We start from the raw sequence: 17,860 nt of genomic DNA, 5'->3' as shown, positions 1-17,860 counted from the left end.
GCGCTGGCTCACGCTCTGTGCCCCAGCCTCCTCCCTGCCCCTCCTGACCACTCTGTTTCCTTCCCCTCCTGCCCATGTCCCCGGGGGGCTGGCCCCAGGCACCCACTGCCCCACCCGGCACCTTCCGGCTGGGCTCTGCTGCTGGGGGAGGCTGGGTCCTTCCCCCTCCCCGTCCTTCCTGAATGTGCTATTCTCTGCGCCCCGTGGCTCCACCTTGCCCCCTCACCCCATCAGGCAGGCTCCCCACAGTGCCTGAGCCGCACCCTGCCCGCCCTCTTCCAAACACCCCTCCCCTCAACTCTTCAGACTCCAAGCTGGAGGCTCCATCTGTTCCCAGAAGGCACCCTGATTGATGCTGCTCCCAGCAGGCTTTGAGTCCTTGTCAGAATCAAACACAGTGCTGTTGATTCTGTTCATGTCGGCCCCTCTTCTCCGAAGTACAAGCAGGCAGAGACTCACCTGCAGTGGCACGCGGTTGCCATGGCGACCACTGTGTTCCGGTCGGTGCTGCTGCTTCCTCTTTGTGCGGCGGGAAGAGCCTGGCTCCTGGAAGTGTGCTTCCGTGAGCTGGCCCACACGGGCGCCTTTTATGATGACAGCTCAGAGCGGAGCCAGATAATTATTAAGTTTTGCCAGACATGGGGCATTACTTTCAAGGTCTGAAACAACCCCTCCCGTTTATGTGACTGACTTTTGCACGAGCAGCTTCACGCCTTTGCTGTGTTGTATAGAAATCCTTCCAAGGTCACAGTCATAAAAACATCGTAAGAATTCCTCTTGTGAATCAGAGGCGGGCCTGCTGGTTAAGTAGCTCACTCTCCGCCTTCCTAGATAGTTCTCTTGTTAAATTTTAAGACGTTTAATTTTTTTTCCTGGGAAATAGATATATTTACAGTTTCATTAATTGCCACTTCATGTATTTTTCAGTAACATAATCATCCCTATGCCCTCAGATGAAATGCAGTGTGCTCAGAGCCGCATTTCCGATGCTGGGTTCATTAAACGGGATAAACTTCAGAGGCGCCGATAGAAATATTGAAGGTGATTTGTGTCCACGAGGTGAGTGGTGCGTGATGTGAGATCCATCCCTTACATCAGCGAGCAGCTCTAGAACCAGAAGCTGGCATGGGCGTTTGGAAACATTTTTTCCCACTGACCCTTTAGGCTGAACCTGTGTTTGACGGAAGCTGCTTCCAAAGTTATCTCAACAGGGACGGGCGTTGGCAGAGGACAACTGAAAACAGGGTTGGGGTTAAGTGCCCAGACTCTGGAGCCAGGCCGCCCGTGTTCAAGTCCTGGTGTGGACGCAGGCAAGCCCTTGATCCATCCTGCCTCATGTCCTCTCCATAAATGGAGGTAACACGGCACCTGCTTCATAGTCCTGTGATCCTTGAACAAATCAGTGTTTATAAAATGTTCAGAGGAGCACAGGACAAGTGCATTTAAATACTTGCTAAAGGAAGAAAATAAATATTTAAGAATTCTGTCCAATGGTGCCTTCCCTAACAATTTCTCTCATTTTTAGTTTTATTATTTAAAAATGTTTATTAATTTTTTTGCATGTGTTATATATATATATGTGTGAGAGAGAGAGAGGGAAAGAGAATTCCAAGCAGGCTCGCCTCTGTCAGTGCAGAGACCAACATAGGGCTCGAACTCATGAATCATGAGATCATGACCTAACCTGAAACCAGGAGTCAGACATTTAACCAACTGAGCCACCCAGGTGCCCCTAGTTTCATTCTTGAGCCTGGATAACTGTCACTGGAGAATGACAGCGATGTTAATGTTGGCATGTTAGGAAGACACTACATTATATACATTTCCCACAAACCTCATCCACAAACATGAGATTTCACATCTAGTTTATATTCCTTTTCTACTTTTTTTTTTTAACCTCAAGAGAATCACTAATGATACCGGAATGATGGGATAGAATGGTAATCACTTGTAGCAGTTTTCTGGGTACTTGGTATGTGGCTGGGCACAGTAGCAAGGGTTTGATCTGCATTAGGTCATCGGGGCCCCAGAAAAGCCTGTGAGGTGTGTGAGAATTGAGAGGACTAAGCCCACCGACTCCGGAAAGCCCGGCTGGGAGTGTGACCGGGGCTGTGAGGCCGGGACCACTGTGTCTTCTCCCAGAGTCCCTGTTCTTTATCCTTAGATATATTTCCCTGTTTGGGGTCAACTCTCTGGTGCCCCGAACCAGTGGATTACCTGTCACCTGGTTATACTCAGAACACAGCTGGCCACAGTGAGCGCTGGACGCCTACATGATGATTGGTGTTTCCTTCCTGAGACTCTTTCTGTGACTCTGACGTCCTTAACCCCCCCCACCCAGGTATTGTCAGTATCCTTAGATGCACCACCAGCCCAGCGGGTTTGCCTGTTTCCTCTCAGCTTCTCCGTCCCAGCGTAGAGTTTGGGGAGGGAGAGATTTTAGTTGAGGTGTTAAAATTACCACTTGGTAGCTCCCTGACCTTGGCCAAGTTATTTGACCCCCTAGTACTCAAGTTCCGTATATGGAAATTGGGATAATAATATTACCTATTTTATAAGATTGTTGTAAACGTTAAAGAAAAAATGTAGGTGGAGTGTTCGACACAGCAGCTGGTGCGCAGAGGCATTCAGTCAGTGTTAATTATTATACTGATGTTACTTATACCTTATTAAGAGCCTCTTTGGTGTGCAGTTGGCCAAATATACGTTGTCCACTATTTTTCCTCTGTGTTCGTATGAATCCGGGATGATCCGTAGTGTTTACTCTGAGGCAACTCGTGTCCTGGAATGGGGTGGCCTCGGTGGGAGTTGGATCAGCACCTTGGACAGCACACAAAGCTCCGTCGTGCTGGGGACACAATTGCACACTCAAAACTAACACTCATTTAAAAAAAAATATTTATTTTAGAGAGCGAGAGCAGGGGAGGGGCGGACAGAGAGGGAGACACAGAATTCAAAGCAGGCTCCAGGCTCTCTGAGGTGTGGGTGCAGAGCCCAACGCGGGGCTCAGTCTCACAGACTGCGAGGTCATGACCTGAGCCGAAGTCAGATGCTTAACTGACTGAGCCACCCAGGCGCCCCTAATATGATCCTTTTTAATTACTGATTTGCCTACTGATTTTATAGTGATAGAGTCAACAAGTTGTTCTGATATGAAAATATGACCTTGCTCTATTAATTCTTAGTGTCAGGATTAATGATGCCCAGTTCCTTATCAGCTCACCAACAGCTTTAAAGCTGTCATAGTTTAGCAGAGTACTATTTTGGGAAAGAACACGCTCATTATTGTTGTAGTTATTATCTTCATTGACATTATTATTACCCCTTACATTTCAGACACAAATCTTGTCCTAACTTATTGAGGTTGTGTGGTTGTCTTGAAAAATATATTAATATGCTAATTTTAGTTCCTGAAGTTATTTACTTATCAAGTTACTTTTGGAAAGAAGAGATAATGTGTGTCAGAGGTAGCTCTGTTTATGTAATTGCTACATCAAAGAAAAACATTGTTTTCTTCTTTTTTTTTTTTAACGGAGCCTTTGTAGACTGCCCACCCCCCACCCCCATCCCCAACTAACCAAAATTATTCTAGAGAATGTGGGCGTCATGAGTTTTCCACTAAAGCACACAGGCCAGTTGTTACTCATTCGTTTATCAGAAGGTCTCTTATTGATTTTTGCTTTACTGCTCTGCCTTAGCACCAGGCTAGTGAATACGTCTTATAGGCATTGAAGCAATTAATAGCACCAGCAGCCCATCACTCAGTTTAAGCCATGCCTTGGAACCTACTGTAATAGCAGTTTAATGATTCATGTAGTTAATGTGGGATCTGAAATTGCTTGATGCACTTCTTTCCGTTGGAACCTTTTCTTTTAAGCTTGTAATTCATACTTAATTCTAATGTTAAGTGAAACTGCTAGGCTGTTTGTTATTCTGAGGGGCTAATGTTTGACTACAATGCTCTAGGTAACTGGAACATCCCTTTGTGGAAAAGAATTGACTTTACGGGGAAATCTCACTTGAACATGCTCTGCCTTGTGACTCTGGAGAGACCCATTGGGTGCTTACGGATTGAGTCCCTGCCCTGTTTTCTCCAGTTTCTGTCTCTCCTTCCTATATGTATGGATTTCCTTTTGTCAAGAATACATACTTATTTTTTAAATTTATTTATTTTCAGAGAGGAAGAGAGAACAAGTAGGGGAGGGGCAGAGAGAGAGAGAGGGAGAAGGAGATAAAAAGGGAGAGAGAGAGAGTGAGAGTGAGAGAGAGAGAGAACCCATCCCAAGGAGGCCCTGCACTGTGCAGAGCCTGATGTGGGGGTTGAACTCAACACTGTGAGATCATGACCTGAGCCAAAGTCAGTTGTTTAACTGACTGAGTCACCCAGGTGCCCCAAGAATATGCACGTCTAAGAATTGGATGGTGATGACCCATCAGCCTCACAACGCACTCTTGCGCTAGCAACGCTTGCCAAAGCAATACAAGAAGAAAAACAAGAATTATAAGAACTGGTAAGAAAGGACAGAATTATCATTATTTACATTCCAGTACTTTTTAAAATAGCAAGCTAAGCAAAAATTGTTAATTTTTTAAATTAACATTTCTTATTCCTGCAACGTTTGAGTGCCTGTGGACATGTACACGTGAACACAGAGATGAAGTGAGAAGTATTTCCTATGAATTAAACCATGGGAACATTTTCTGAGGCTCTGGGGAGCTGGCATAGTTCTGTAAATGTTCTTCCTGGTGTTCAAGCTCCTCTCTGCCCTGCTCCCCACGTGCTCCCCCTCAGCTCTGCACATGTGACCAGGCAGGCACACTGGCAGAGACTCCATTTCCCAGGTGTGGCTTGAGTTCCTCCCGGGAGCTGCCGCTCAGCTCGCCCCTTTCTGTAATTCCTGTGCAATCAGTTCCGTGCAGACCTTGAAGATGTAGGACCAAGTTGCCTCTTCATTCATTCATATCCAGTCACTCACTTCATAAACGCGGACTCAGTGGTCTTGTGTGTCAGGCAAAGTAAAGGTCAGAAGTGAACAGCCCGTAAACACCGCGCCTGGGCGGTCCCGGGACAGCAAGCCGTCATTTTTAGCGTGTGCTCATGCTTTCTTTCAATGGAACATGCTGCCTCCACTCTCCATCTCATAATTACTCGTGTGCGGCCTTGTCATGTCCTTACGTTCCTTGTAATTTAAAGTATTACCTGTATCTGTGGACTCTGTTTTCCACGTAGACCAGAAGCTCCTTGAGGACACAGGCTGCCTCTCTCTCACATCTTCTAGAATCTTCCACAGAACTTACTGTCTTACCTCAGGGGCAGTAGGAGAACCATGTGTACTTGCTAAGTCGGGGTGGTTGGCAGAGAACAACCCATGTTCTGTCTAGTGTTTTCTAGTTTAATTTTTAAAGACTGATTTTGGAGTAAGCGTAGACTCGCACACCCAGCTTGTCCCAATGGTTACACACGTCATTCATAACCACGGCACGCTTACCAAAAGTCGACATTGACACAATACCATTAACTATAGCACAGATCTTTTTCAGGATTATTTTAACCTAAATTTAAAATTTTCAGCCTATCGTCATCGTTTCTATGAGATCATTTTTTACCATTGTCCAAATACAAATATTCCTGGGTTTTGGTTTTGGTCCTGAGAAGCCTCTGAACACCGTAGCTTTGCTCTTTGAGCATCTTTGACGTGGAAACTTTCCGGGCGGGCAGGTTGGAGGTCCTTAGGAGTTAGACTCAGAGAAGCGGTGCATTCAAGGGCGTTGTGGGAAAGCGGCAGGCGAGGTCTGACGGTCCGTCCCCGACGGGGACTGACATGCTTACCTGTCCTGTTTCTCTTCTGGTTGTAAATTACAGCTGCACTTGTTCTAAGGAGCACTTGGATGGCTTTGCTATCATTGTGTGGCTTGGTGACCAGCCACTTACTCTGTCCACAGAGGACCCGCGTGCCCGCAGCCTCATCCCGGGCAGACCTGGGCAGCACCGGCCACAGAATAAAGTCCCACAGTAGGGCGAAGGCGATCTGAGGGAGAGACCGGGCCTTTCCTGGCAGAAAGCTCCTGCTTAGCTGCGCAGGTGGGGGTTTCTCGTGTCTGTGCTCACCGAGCAGAACGACAATCACCACCGAAACGCTGCGGCCGGGGGAGCGGCTGGGCAGTTCTCCGGGACTGTGCTTTTCGCAAAGGTCCCCTGGCGTCAGGAGAGAGTCACCGAGGGCCAGTTGGCAACAGCCAACGATGCAGCCGCGTCTTGAATCTTCCCGCTGCGGGGCTGACACCAGAGGGGAGACCAGGCGAGTCATTTCCCTGGAGCAGCGGGAGTCATGGGATCCCCCGCATCTTGTTGGCGGCTCAGGATTGCTTCTGTTGGGTTTCATGATATCCCAAGGCCTCCAAATGGAAAGTGCTGGAAGGCCACTTCTACAGCCAGTGTTAGCATGAAATGTAGACCTTCAATTCACATTGTGCTAAGCCCATGAACAGAGTTATAAACTAGGGCACTGAGGAAGCAGTCTGTCTGTGGCCTCTGTGTTACAAGCGGAGTTTATACCAAGAGCTCAGGTGTGGGAGTTTGTAAACCGTCCACAGAACTGGAGTCAGGAGATTTCCCCCCATTATTTGGCCTGAAAACCAGCTATACTGAGTAATGTTAAAGAATCCCAACGCTTAGTGAATCCTTTACATACGAATATACACAGGCTTAAAAATACGGCTTATCATCTTCAATGTAAAAAGCCTAACCATCTTGGATTTTGTTGTCTGAGAGGAATACAGAAGTATCTTCATTCAAAGCATGTAACGGAGTACGCAGATGCAAGAAACAGATTCCCTGGTCTGCACTTCCTGTTCACAAGCTCCGCGGAAGGGTGGTGAATGGGAAATGTGCTCATAATATGAGAAACGTAACTGCACACGTAGTGAGGCTGCTGATCAGTGGTGGGGGGCTGGGGGCCCCCGCGGCAGGCTGGGCCCAGCAGGTGCCGCTGTGCAGGGAGCTGACCACACTTGCCAGCCCTTCCCAGTATTTTTAGAAGTCAGAGGCTCGGGGCGCCCGGGGGGCTCAGTTGGTTGAGCATCCAACTTCAGCTCAGGTCATGATCTTGCGGTTCACAAGTTCGAGCCCCGAGTCGGGCTCTGCTGCCAGCTCTGAGCCTGGAGCTGCTTCCGATTCTGTGTCTCCCTCTCTCTCTGCCCTTCCCCCACTTGCACTCTGTCTCTCTCTCAAAAATAAATAAGCATTAAAAAAATTTAGAAGTCAGAAACTCAGGTTTTTTTTACATGAGTTGTTTTGATTTTGAAATATTGGCAGGTAGCTCCAGTTGAAAACCAAACAAACAACAATAAAAAGAAGCAACGTGTGGATTAGCATCGCCATGGCCGCCCTTCCGCAGGTGGGGAGCCAGCCCCCTGTTACTGTGGACACGGCCAACTTAGTTTTGCCCAAAAAGGAGGTTGCCTCAGGGCAGAACCAGAAAAAATGATCGTGTTTCCTCAGTCCTGAGCCCGGGACAGACAGCTGACAGGAGGAGACCAGGAGTGGCGGGTGTCCGAGCCCCGTGCGTCCTGGAAGGCCACCCGACTCTGTTCCGGGAGGAGAGCGTGTCTGTCAGAGCTGTGTTGCTTCGGCCGTTTTATTTATGTCTTCACACAGCTGGGTTCATTGTTTTTTTCCTACCAAGACCGTGTGCTAAAGAATGGAGCTGAGTGCTCTCTGATGAACCCTGATTCCTGCAGCTTTTTGTTTTTTCCCACGATGTCATAAGCTAGAGAAGAAGATGAGGGCACCGTGCATTTTTAACATCTGTGCAAAACAAAACTGAGACGTCCGCGCCCTAGCCCGCCTACGCTGGTGGTGAGGTGACTCGCGGGCTGGCACAGAGGTGGTGCAGCTACGCTCTGAGACAGAGGCTTTCCACGGCGCTGCGGGTGACGCGCTCTTCCCACTGATGCGACGTTTTGTGCTCCCCCTGACGCGCTCCGAGCCAGGGTCGCGAGGAGCGCCGCCCGACGGCAGTGAAGCAGGAACCCCGGGTGCGAGCCGCAAACGCAGTTGCAGATTTTCTAGAAGCCGCGTCACAGAACGTAAGGGGAGGCAGGCGAAGAACATACTTGTACTTAACAAACTTAGGTATTATCGCTTCGATACGTAGTCAGCATACCATGGTCAGTACTCTAGTTTACCTCTTCTTTTTTCCTTCGCCTTAAGTCGTGAAAAGCTGGCGCGTCCTTCACACGTAGAGCACGTCTCTGTGGGGACTGGCCGCAGGACGGGGCGCGACGGGCATGGGTCTGCCGTGGCCCCTGCACGGGAGCGCAGGGACTCGCGTGGACTCGGGGCCACGCTGCCTCCACCGCGCTCCGCATTGTACGGGGGCCTAGGGGGTCTGAGAGGAGATTTCGCTGGTAAGGACCTTGTCGTCTTGTGGGCTTTTGCTTTTTAATTACAAATGAGACAGTCGGGGGCAACGGCGAATGCAGTTCAGTCCCGGGAATCCCTCCCGGCCAGGCCCGCTTCTCCCACTCGTTCCTGAGACAGACGGACGCGCAGGGGCCGAAGTGTCCTGGCCCGGTGTGCTCACTGCCCCGAGTCTCGACCCCGAGGCCCAGGGCCCCTTTGGCTCCAGACTGTTGTCCCCTCTCTGCAGCCACCGCGTATGCCGAGGACACAGTGAGCCTGCCGCAGGCTGCGGATTGTACCCACTGGTTTTATTTTATTTAATATAATTTATTGTCAGGTTGGCTAACATACAGCGTACAGTGTGCTCCTGGCTTCGGGGGTGGAGTCCTGTGGTTCCTCCCTTACGTCCCAGTGCTCATCCCAACAAGCGCCTCCTCAGTGCCCATCCCCCGTTTCCCCTCTCCCCTGCCCCCACCCCATCCACCCTCAGTTTGTTCTCTGTATTTAAGTCTCTTATTTTAGGAGGATAGTTTATGACCTAGGAGACTGCTTCTGGGATTTAAATTTCGTTTTTTAGTTTACTGATCCATTTTGAGAGAGAGAGAGAGAGTATGAATGAGCAGGAGGTGCAGAGAGAGAGGGAGAGAGAATCCCAAGCAGGCTCTGGGCTGATAGTGCAGAGCCCAGTTCAGGGCTCGATCCCATGAATCATGAGATCATGACCTGAGCTGAAATCAAGGGTTGGATGTTTATCCAACTGAGCCACCCAGGCGCCCCCTCGTATTTTAAGGTTTTTTTTTTTTAATGTTTGTTTACTTTTGAGAGAGAGACCGAGCGTGAACAAGGAAGTGGCAGAGAGAGAGGGAGACAGAGAATCCGAAGCAGGCTCCGTGCTATTAGCGCAGGGCCCGTGTGGGGCTCAAATCCATGAACTGTGAGATCGTGACTTGGGCTCAGATCAAGAGTAGGATGCTTAACCGACTGAGCCCCCCAGGCGCCCCCTCATATTTTAAGTTTTAAAACAGCTTATGCAATATGATCTTAGCTTTGTAAAAAAGAGTATTAATAATTAAAAAAGAGAAAGAACTGACAGGAAGTTCAACTTAATGTTAAGAATGGTTTCACCAAGCAGAGGAAACACAGCCGACTTTTCTAGACTTACATTTTGTTTACAAGGAAATTTGTCATTTGCAAAAGAAACTTTGTTATGTATACTTCAGTGCGTTTGCTCTCTGGCTAACTTTCTACAGAAAGTAAGAAAAAAAGTGATGTCTTCACTGACGAACGTACGGAACGTCTCTGAGTCCAACAGTGGCGTCCTGTACCGTGTCCCTGGTGGCTTGTCTCCTTCAGAATGGTTCATGTGCCTCCAGGACCCCAGGCCCAGGACCGCGGAGGGCTTCGAGTGCAGGAGATGCATTCAGCAGGCGGCCACTCTGTAGGTTAGGCACGTCGTCGTGGGCTGCTGCCGTGGGCCGGCTGCAAGGATAATTTGGTTTGTCAGAACACTTGTCGTGCCGTTTTGGTCCGTGTGGTTCACCCGACGCCCTGTGGGCAGTGCCGTTGGCACACCTGTTGGGTGGGAGGACCCCTGGCCCGGCTGCCCGCTGTCCCTTGGCCAGGTGTCCTGGGTTGGATGGTGCTCCCCCAAAACCCATGTCCACCGGAGCCTGTGGAGATGACCTGATGTGGAAACAGGGTCTTTGCAGATGCAGTCAGTTAAGAGGAAGTCACGCTGGAGAGGGCGGGTCCTGGATCCACCTGACACCTGACTGCCGGTGTCCTTGTAAGAAGAGATGCAGAGACGCATGGGAGGGTGCCAGGTGGGGATGGAGACACAGGCCGGAAGGGTCCAGCTGCCAGGCAGGGCTTGCAGAGCCACCGGGGCGAGGGGAGGAGGAATCCTCCCCGGACCCTTTGGGCTGATGTCCAGGCAAGGGCCCTCCGGGCAGGGCGGAGGGCTGTGCCCGGTTCCCTGTGCTGCTGCTGCCGGGCCAGCGGCCACCGCTAGGGCTCACGCGCGGAGACCTGTCGGGAAGGCGATGTCACATGGCTGCAAAGCCAGAAGAACCAGGAACCCCACTCATCAGCGGCTGCCCGAAGCCGCCAACCCTGGGACCAGAGGAAAGGGGGGCATCACTGCAACCGAGGAGCCTGGGGGAGGGGCTGTCTCTGCATCTGGTCCCCTAGAAGATGGGGGTGCTGCCTGCCAGACCCTCCGGGGGAATGGTGCACAGCTGCGGAGGCTCGGGGCTGCTGAGCTCCGGCCATTGCAGGAAGGAACCCGGACAGTAGAGGCTCTGCCAGTGCCTCCCACAGCGACTGGGAAGCGCAGCCCTCAGTCTCCCAGCCCGAGCCCTGAGCGGAGCGCACGAGGAGAAGCACGGGGCGCAGGGACTGCAGGCGGGCAGCCCGCCCACCTGTCCTCCTCATGTCACCCAGACCTCGAGGGCTGAGAGCCGGGCGCGCGGCCCTGGTGTGTGGAGGCCTGGGCGCCTGTCGCTCTGGCGAACTTGTCGGGCATCACGTTCCGGAAACCAAGTCACTGGGCTTGCGGGAAAACTGGGCTCACGGGGAGTCAAGGGCAACGCGGAGCACGGTTTTCCCGTTCTCTTTGTGAAGCATCTTTACAAATCAGTTTTGTTCCTACTTAACACCGAAAGGCTGTTTTTTCTTCTGCAATTTAAAAAGTCCCTTGGAAACCTGGGGTCTCAGCGGAGGAGATTCATCCTCTCTGACGTTAAGGAGCGTCCACATCGGATCGTGCTCTGGTGCTGTGGGTGGGCAGGTGGACACACGCGTCTCGGGCTGGCGGCGCCTCGTGGCGCTCGCGTCTGGCCGTGCGTGTTAGGGCGCCCTTGTCCTGCAGAGGAAGTCCTCTTTGGTAAGTACGGGGCCGTTCCTGTCATAGCTCTTTCCAGCGGTGTCGTTCAGGACGCCCCCTTCTTTCCCCACCCTCTTTTCTCAGGTTCAATCTGCCAGTCTCTTCTTCTGCAGCAGGATTACGTGTGTTTTCTAAGGCAAGGGATTAAGCTGAGACTCTGATCAAAATTCATGTTGGGCTCAAAGAGCGTCAGAGAATTGAGGGAGTCGGTTGAGGGGTCAGCGGGTGCCTCAGGCTGGAGACCTGCTTTGGGGAGCACGTGCACGTGTGGGGGCCTCTGCCCTGCTCAGGGTCCCAGGGCTCCCTCCCTCCCCCGCCCCTAATCCCGTGTTCTTCGCTCTTTCTGTTCCGGTGTCTCTGTCTTCAGCCTTTGCCCCGTCTGCCTGGCATGCCTTCCAGGACCTTCCAGGACCTTCTAGGACCTTCCCAGACCTATGCACATGGCTTGTTCCCACTCTTCATTAGGTCTCTGCTTATATGTCATCTGACACCTTCTTTGACCTCTTTTTCTAGAAATCTCTGTATTTGTTTCCAGCTTTACTTCTCTACATACACAATGCTATGTAGACAAATAAAGAAATAATATCCAAATTACATATATCTAGAATATAATAGAATACATAAATTCTCCCCAAAGCTCTATAAGATAGGGATTTTTATAAGTGAATTAGCATGGCTGTGTTCCAATAAAACTATGTTTTTTAATTTTTTTTTAATATTTATTTTTGAGAGAGCGTGAGCAGGGAGAGGTCAGAGAGAGGGAGACACAGAACTGGAAGCAGACTCCAGGCTCTGAGCTGTCAGCACAGAGCCCGATGCAGGGCTCGAACCCACAAACTGTGAGATCATGACCTGAGCCGAAGTTGGCCCCTTAACCGCCTGAGCCACCCAGGCACCCCCCAGTAGAACTTCATTCGCAGAAACAGGCGGTAGGCCGGATTTGGCGTGGCAGCTCCAGTTTGCTAATGCCCGCTGTCGACTCGTCCTGAGTTTATCACCCTCCATCTCAGCCTGCCCAGCTCCCTGCCATCCACTTCCTCTCCCCTCACTCGGTGCTGCGTCTGCACAGCGTTGGCAGCCCCCACCCCTGCAGCACCTAGAAGCAGAAACGGAGGGAGAAGCCCCATCACTGCCCTTGGTCTGAGGGCCTGGCCGGTGGGGCACGTGGAGCCAGGGGGAAAGCAGACCTTTCTGGGTTCTCGGCCGCCTGGCCCTGCAGCAAGGCCGCACTGCCCGTGGCTCACTGCATCAGTGCGCACCCTGCAAAATCTATTTTTCCACTTGAGAAACATGCTTGCCTATTATAGCTCAGACGCTCAGGAGCCGCAGCATGTACACTGTGACGGGTGCAGTGACCTGAGGGTGTGCTGGACAGCGGTGTGCGGATGCAGGCGCGCGGCCAGCCTCACGCCGGGGGGCGGGGTGCCGGGAGCAGGAGGAAGGGTCTCAAATGCGTGGGCGAAGGTCTGGGCCCTGAAAAGGGTCCCCTATGTGCGTCTCTTTACCCGGAAAGGAGGAAGGACAGTTAGGACCAGAGAGTGAAGCATGCATGTTTATGGCCAACTGTGACCGTATGGAAATGCAGACCCGGGGATGCCAAATTTTCTGATTTTTTTCTTTTTACCAGAAAGTGTAAATCCTCATTTTTATGTAAAATTTCCTATTTTTAAATGTTGACAGCTACTTAGATATCTAGGGGCCATGTAAAACATTGTGTGGGGGACAAATCCCCTCAGATGCCACCATTCTGAGTAATGTCCCTCATGCGACACAGTGAGAAACGTTAAAAGTACGAGTTTTTATTCACATTGAGGGGTTCTGAAGACATGCACTGCTCTGCATTTGTCCGTGTTGGGGCCGTGGAGATCCTGCAGAAGGAAAACGGAGACAGCATGTTTGCTGACAGCTCCATCCGGAGAGTGACGGAGCAGGAGCGAGCGTGCTTTCCAGTGGATTTCACCCTGAGTTCGGCCTGCGCAAAAGGAGCAGTTTTTAAAAATGACCCGGGCTTGGTTCTGAGCTCTGATGCAGACCGTCCAGTGACCTCAGCGCGCGGTCAGAGAGGCAGTCCCGTCTCTCCCTTCAGAAGAGAGCAGAATGCTCGCTCGGGTCCCTGGGGCTGATGGGTCTGTGGTAGGGAAAGGGTTTCTTGCGCAGAGGGAGGCGCGGCCTGGGCAGCCCGGGGTGAGAAGTCTGTGTGGGGAGATCAGAAGCTCTTAGGTATTTTCTTTCTAATATGTGCCAGGATCTTTCACACGGGCTGCTTATTTCAGTCTTCCCTGCAAGGGTGTGGGCTGTGGTGCTCATTTCTGTAGGTGAGATTAAATAATTTGCCGGCCAGCCAGAGGGTGGGGGGCCTCCAAAGCTGAGTCTGACCTGCCTGTTTTGGAGCTTCACTGACCTTGTACTTCAGCGTTGAACCCCTGCCTTCTTCCCAGGCCTGCGCCCGGTGTCTTGCACCTGCCCGCGGCAGACCGGGATTCGTGCGTCCTAAGTTCCGCCCGGAGTGTCAGCTACGGAGGCAGGAAGTAAGCCCTCTGGGGCAACGCCCATGACGCAAACCATGGCCTCGTGTCAGCCCAGATGGATTCCGCAGGACGGATCTCCGCATTTGCGGATGTGCAGCCCCTGCTCACAACGCGTGTGGCTCGAGCTGGGCATAGAGTAGGATGGGCGGTGTGGTTCCGTCCCAGGGTCCCGTCCAGGATGCCTCACTGCGTCCATTGGCCGACCTGGATTTGCCAGAGTTTCTCACTTTCTTCTTGTCTGTTGTAACCTTGACAGTTCTGAATAGATTGCCCAAATCTCAGACGGTGCATCTCCCAGTTTGGGGTTGTCTGATGTTTTCTAATAATTAGGCGGGGTTATAGATTCTGGGGAAAAAATAACCCGGGAAAAAATCACCACGGTGTTGACCTTGCTCACTTGGGCAGGATGGTATCTGCCAGGTTTTTCCACGACTGGCATTTTTCTTCTCTTCCCATATTCTAGGTTTTGGAAGCAGGTCATGGAGTCCAGCCCACATGCAAGAGGAGGGGAACTAAGCCCTATGTACCAGAATCTTACTTGATTTAAACTAACTTGAATTTTAAAACAAAACAGCCAGTTTGGTGGCTACAGTACAGGCCTGGAGCCGCTTCTGAGCTGGGGCTCCGGTATCGGGCTGGCCAGGGGGTAGCTGTTGCATACGTCAGTCGGTCCGTGAGTGCCCCACATCAATGAAAGTCTAGCTACTGTCAGATAACTGGGGGTGTGATGGAGAAATTTTTTTGGTGCTAAACTAGGACTCCCAAGCTCTTCTGGAAACTGCTCCCAGAGGATTCATAAAATCGAGCAAGAACTTGGCCTTCCTTCTTGAGCCTCTGTGTTGGGACACATTGAGCCAATCACTGTGACAGGTAAGGATTAAAAGTGACAACCTATTCTGGACTCATCTGTGTTTCAAAAGGCAGTAGCCACAGGGTGATTTTTTTAAAATTCAAAATAACATATAAGTGGGTGACAATGTTCTTCCAGAACCGTCAGCCTGTCTGTCTCTGTCTGTCAGTCTCCTTACACACATCCTTGGCTCTGTCATATAATTGCCATATGCCTCAGTTTCCCCATGTGCAAAATGGGGGCGGGGTGCCTGGGGGGCTCAGTCGGTTAAGCGTCTGGCTTCGGCTCAGGTCATGATCTCGCGATTCGTGGGTTCGGGCACCGTGTCGGGCTCTGTGCTGGCAGCTCACTCAGAGCCAGGAGCCTGTTTCAGATTCTGTGTCTCCCTCTCTCTCTGACCCTCCCCTGCTTGCGCTCTCTCTGTCTCTCAACAATAAATTAAAAAACATAAAACAATTTTTTTACAAAATGTGGGCAAAAATAGTGACCTAGTTAAGGGCTTGCTGCAAGGAGCCACTGAGGTAGTCTGTGTGACGGAGGCTGGACCCGGGCCTGGTGCCACGTCGGCACTCTTGTCCCGGTTTCACCGCGAGGCTTCAGTGTGACCCGCCCCATCAGCCTCTCCGAGACCCGTCACTCACGGATGTGCTCAGTTCATTTTGCTCCTAAACTAGAGGACCTTTATGTCGTTATTATAAAATGAAAACTTGTTTTGCTGATTGTATATTCACTCTAACTGGAGAAATAGAAAACAGAAGGCAACCCTTGAAGTTCTGGCGACGGCGGCCTGCCCACGGCCCGGAGCCTGCGGCCCACTTTTCGTGTGTAGATGAGCCGAGCCAGGAGCCCAGCCCCTGCTGCCGGGACACGCTGCGGAAGGCCTTCCGAGGACAAGGGGGAGCTTCCTCAGGACGTGGGTCACTCCGTCCAGGTGCCAGGCCCGCGCGCTATGGGAAAGCTCAGAGAGGCTCGCTCAGTTTGGGAAACGCTTTGCTAAGTGACCCTCAGGGTGGGTTTGCTAGCTCACCCCAGCCTTCAGCTGAGTCCCTGCGGACACGGCCAGGCTTGTACACGATGGAGCCATGGCATCGACCATGCAGCCTGGACTCCGAGCTCCGTGCCCGTGCTTCCCAAGAGCCTACGGCACATTGCGTTTTTATCTGTTGGTGGGTACGCCTGCTGGCGACAGAGGATTCAGGCAGACCCTCGCAGGGCCGGGCTGTGGCTCACGTGAGCCAGGAGCAGGGCTTCACCGTCGTCTTTAAGGAGTAACCTTTGAGCTAAAGGAGTTTGGAGACGCAAAGTTTGGAGAATCAAAACCAGTAGCCTCTAATCTGTGATTAGGAGACCACCCTGCCTGCAAACGAGACCGTTCCATTCAAAAGCTGGGGGGCGGCCATTCATGAAAACTCAGAGTCCCTCGAGGAAGGGAGCCTCCTGAGGCCTGCCGACGGCGAGGTGAGCACATGCAGACTGTTGAGCAGTCCGTGACCGCCAGTCAGGTCTTAGATGGGTTCTCTTCAGCTGCCAGCATTACAAATTGGGGACATTTTACAGAAAACTATCAGTTTCTGGTTTTTCTTAAAAAACAACACGTGGCAATGCGAGCTCACGTTTGCTGTTAGCAGTGGAAGGTTGGGGGTGTGTAACGGCACCTTCCCAAGAGGGCAGACCCCCTTCTGTTTTCCCCGCCTGAGCCAGCACCACTGACCTGCAGCCCCAGGCTCTTCACGTGCTGCTGGAATGCCTAGGCTTCTGCCCTGGAAGGTCATCTCTACCGGGACCTCTGAATCTGCAGTCTGTTGGCTTCTAGAAGGGAGCTATGACTTTGAAGAGCTTTGCTGTCTTGATACACCGGAAGGGCACCACCGTGCCCCTGCTCGGCCAGCACGGAGAGCGGTGGTGTCACGTTTTGTGGGGACTCCCGACACTCTCCGCTGTCAGGACTGTTTGGTAGTTTCTATAAAACCTGAACGCATGCGTGTACCGTGATCCAGCAGCGGAAGCCCCAGACTGATGCTCGCCAGGAGATACACACATTCTCCAAAAGACGTGATCAAGAGTGTTCTTTGCAGCATTATTTTTAAAGGCTCCATATTGGAGTCAACCTTGGTGTTCAACAGTAGTTGAATATGAATAAATTTGGCAATGTTTATACAGGAGATGAAGTGGTGAAGTCGTATTTTGCACCCATGGGTGAATCGTGGCCAAAATATCGAGAGAAATATCCGGGCACCAAAAAGATGTCTCTATTCCATTTACATAGAGTTAACAAAGAGGCTTAATGGATTTGTGGTGCTAGAAATCACAACAGGAGTTACTTTTTGGGAGGGATTGACTGGGAGGGAGGCAGGAGAGAAATCTGGTGTGGCTGGAAATGGTCTGTTTCTTGGTCTGGGTTGTGATTATGCTGATGTGTGCACTTTGTAGAAATCAACAGAGTTGTACACCTAGGATTCGTGCCTTTTTGTGTATGTATGCTTTGTTGTAATTCAAAAAATTAACTTAAAAATATCTTAAAACATTCATGTGGAAAAGGAATTTGGTCTGTTTTCTATGGCATCAGGTGTACCCCGTTATAAACAGAAGACAGATGTGGATCTAAAACTAAGGATGTATTTTCTAACACCTGGAGGGCCCTGAGTCCTAAGGCAAATTCCGTCAGTACTAACGCAAGTGATCTGTCTTTGGGGAAGGAAAGTTAATCTTACTGAGTCAATGCCTGGGTAGTATAGGGAGCTCCTTAATTCATTAAGATTTATAGCCTGACCGCCTTGTTGGGCCAGGTTGTAAAGCACTGTTTTCAAACATTTTTTTAAATGTGTATTTACTTTTGAGAGGAGGGGGGGAAGAGTGGCAGAGAGAGAGAGCGCGAGAATCCAAAGCAGCTCCAGGCTCCAAGCTGTCAGCACAGAGCCCGACATAAGCCTTGAACTCATGAACTGGGAGATCGTGACCTGACCCTACGGTGGATGCTCAATGGACAGCCTCCGAGGCGCCCCTCCTAGAAGGACCATTTTCATTTGTTCAACTAACTCAAGGTCACTGTGATGAAGAACGTGATGTCGGTGGAGGACGGCCTCTGGCTGGACGGAGAAAGTGGAGTGCAGACATTCTCAAAGCTGTGGTGCCTGTTGTGACAGTCCTGACCTGATAAATCATCTCTTAAAAAAGCAAGATGCTTTTTTTTTTTT

At 51.0% G+C, this 17,860-nt stretch overlaps 1 long non-coding RNA gene across 1 annotated transcript in view; it reads left to right on the top strand.

Annotated features, from left to right (window-relative positions):
* Window positions 1-14,640, top strand: part of LOC115277585 — a 91,025-nt gene extending 76,385 nt beyond the window's left edge. The window contains exon 3 of the long non-coding RNA XR_003902427.1: window positions 14,573-14,640. This is a non-coding gene — a long non-coding RNA (uncharacterized LOC115277585). The remainder of the gene's footprint in view (window positions 1-14,572) is intronic.
* Window positions 14,641-17,860: the final 3,220 nt, after the last annotated feature.

This window comes from Suricata suricatta, chromosome 14 (genome assembly GCF_006229205.1).
Source record: "Suricata suricatta isolate VVHF042 chromosome 14, meerkat_22Aug2017_6uvM2_HiC, whole genome shotgun sequence".
Taxonomy (NCBI): Eukaryota; Metazoa; Chordata; class Mammalia; order Carnivora; family Herpestidae; genus Suricata; species Suricata suricatta.
Note: the sequence above shows the minus strand (reverse complement) of the source record. Positions and strands in the feature narration are given on the sequence as shown.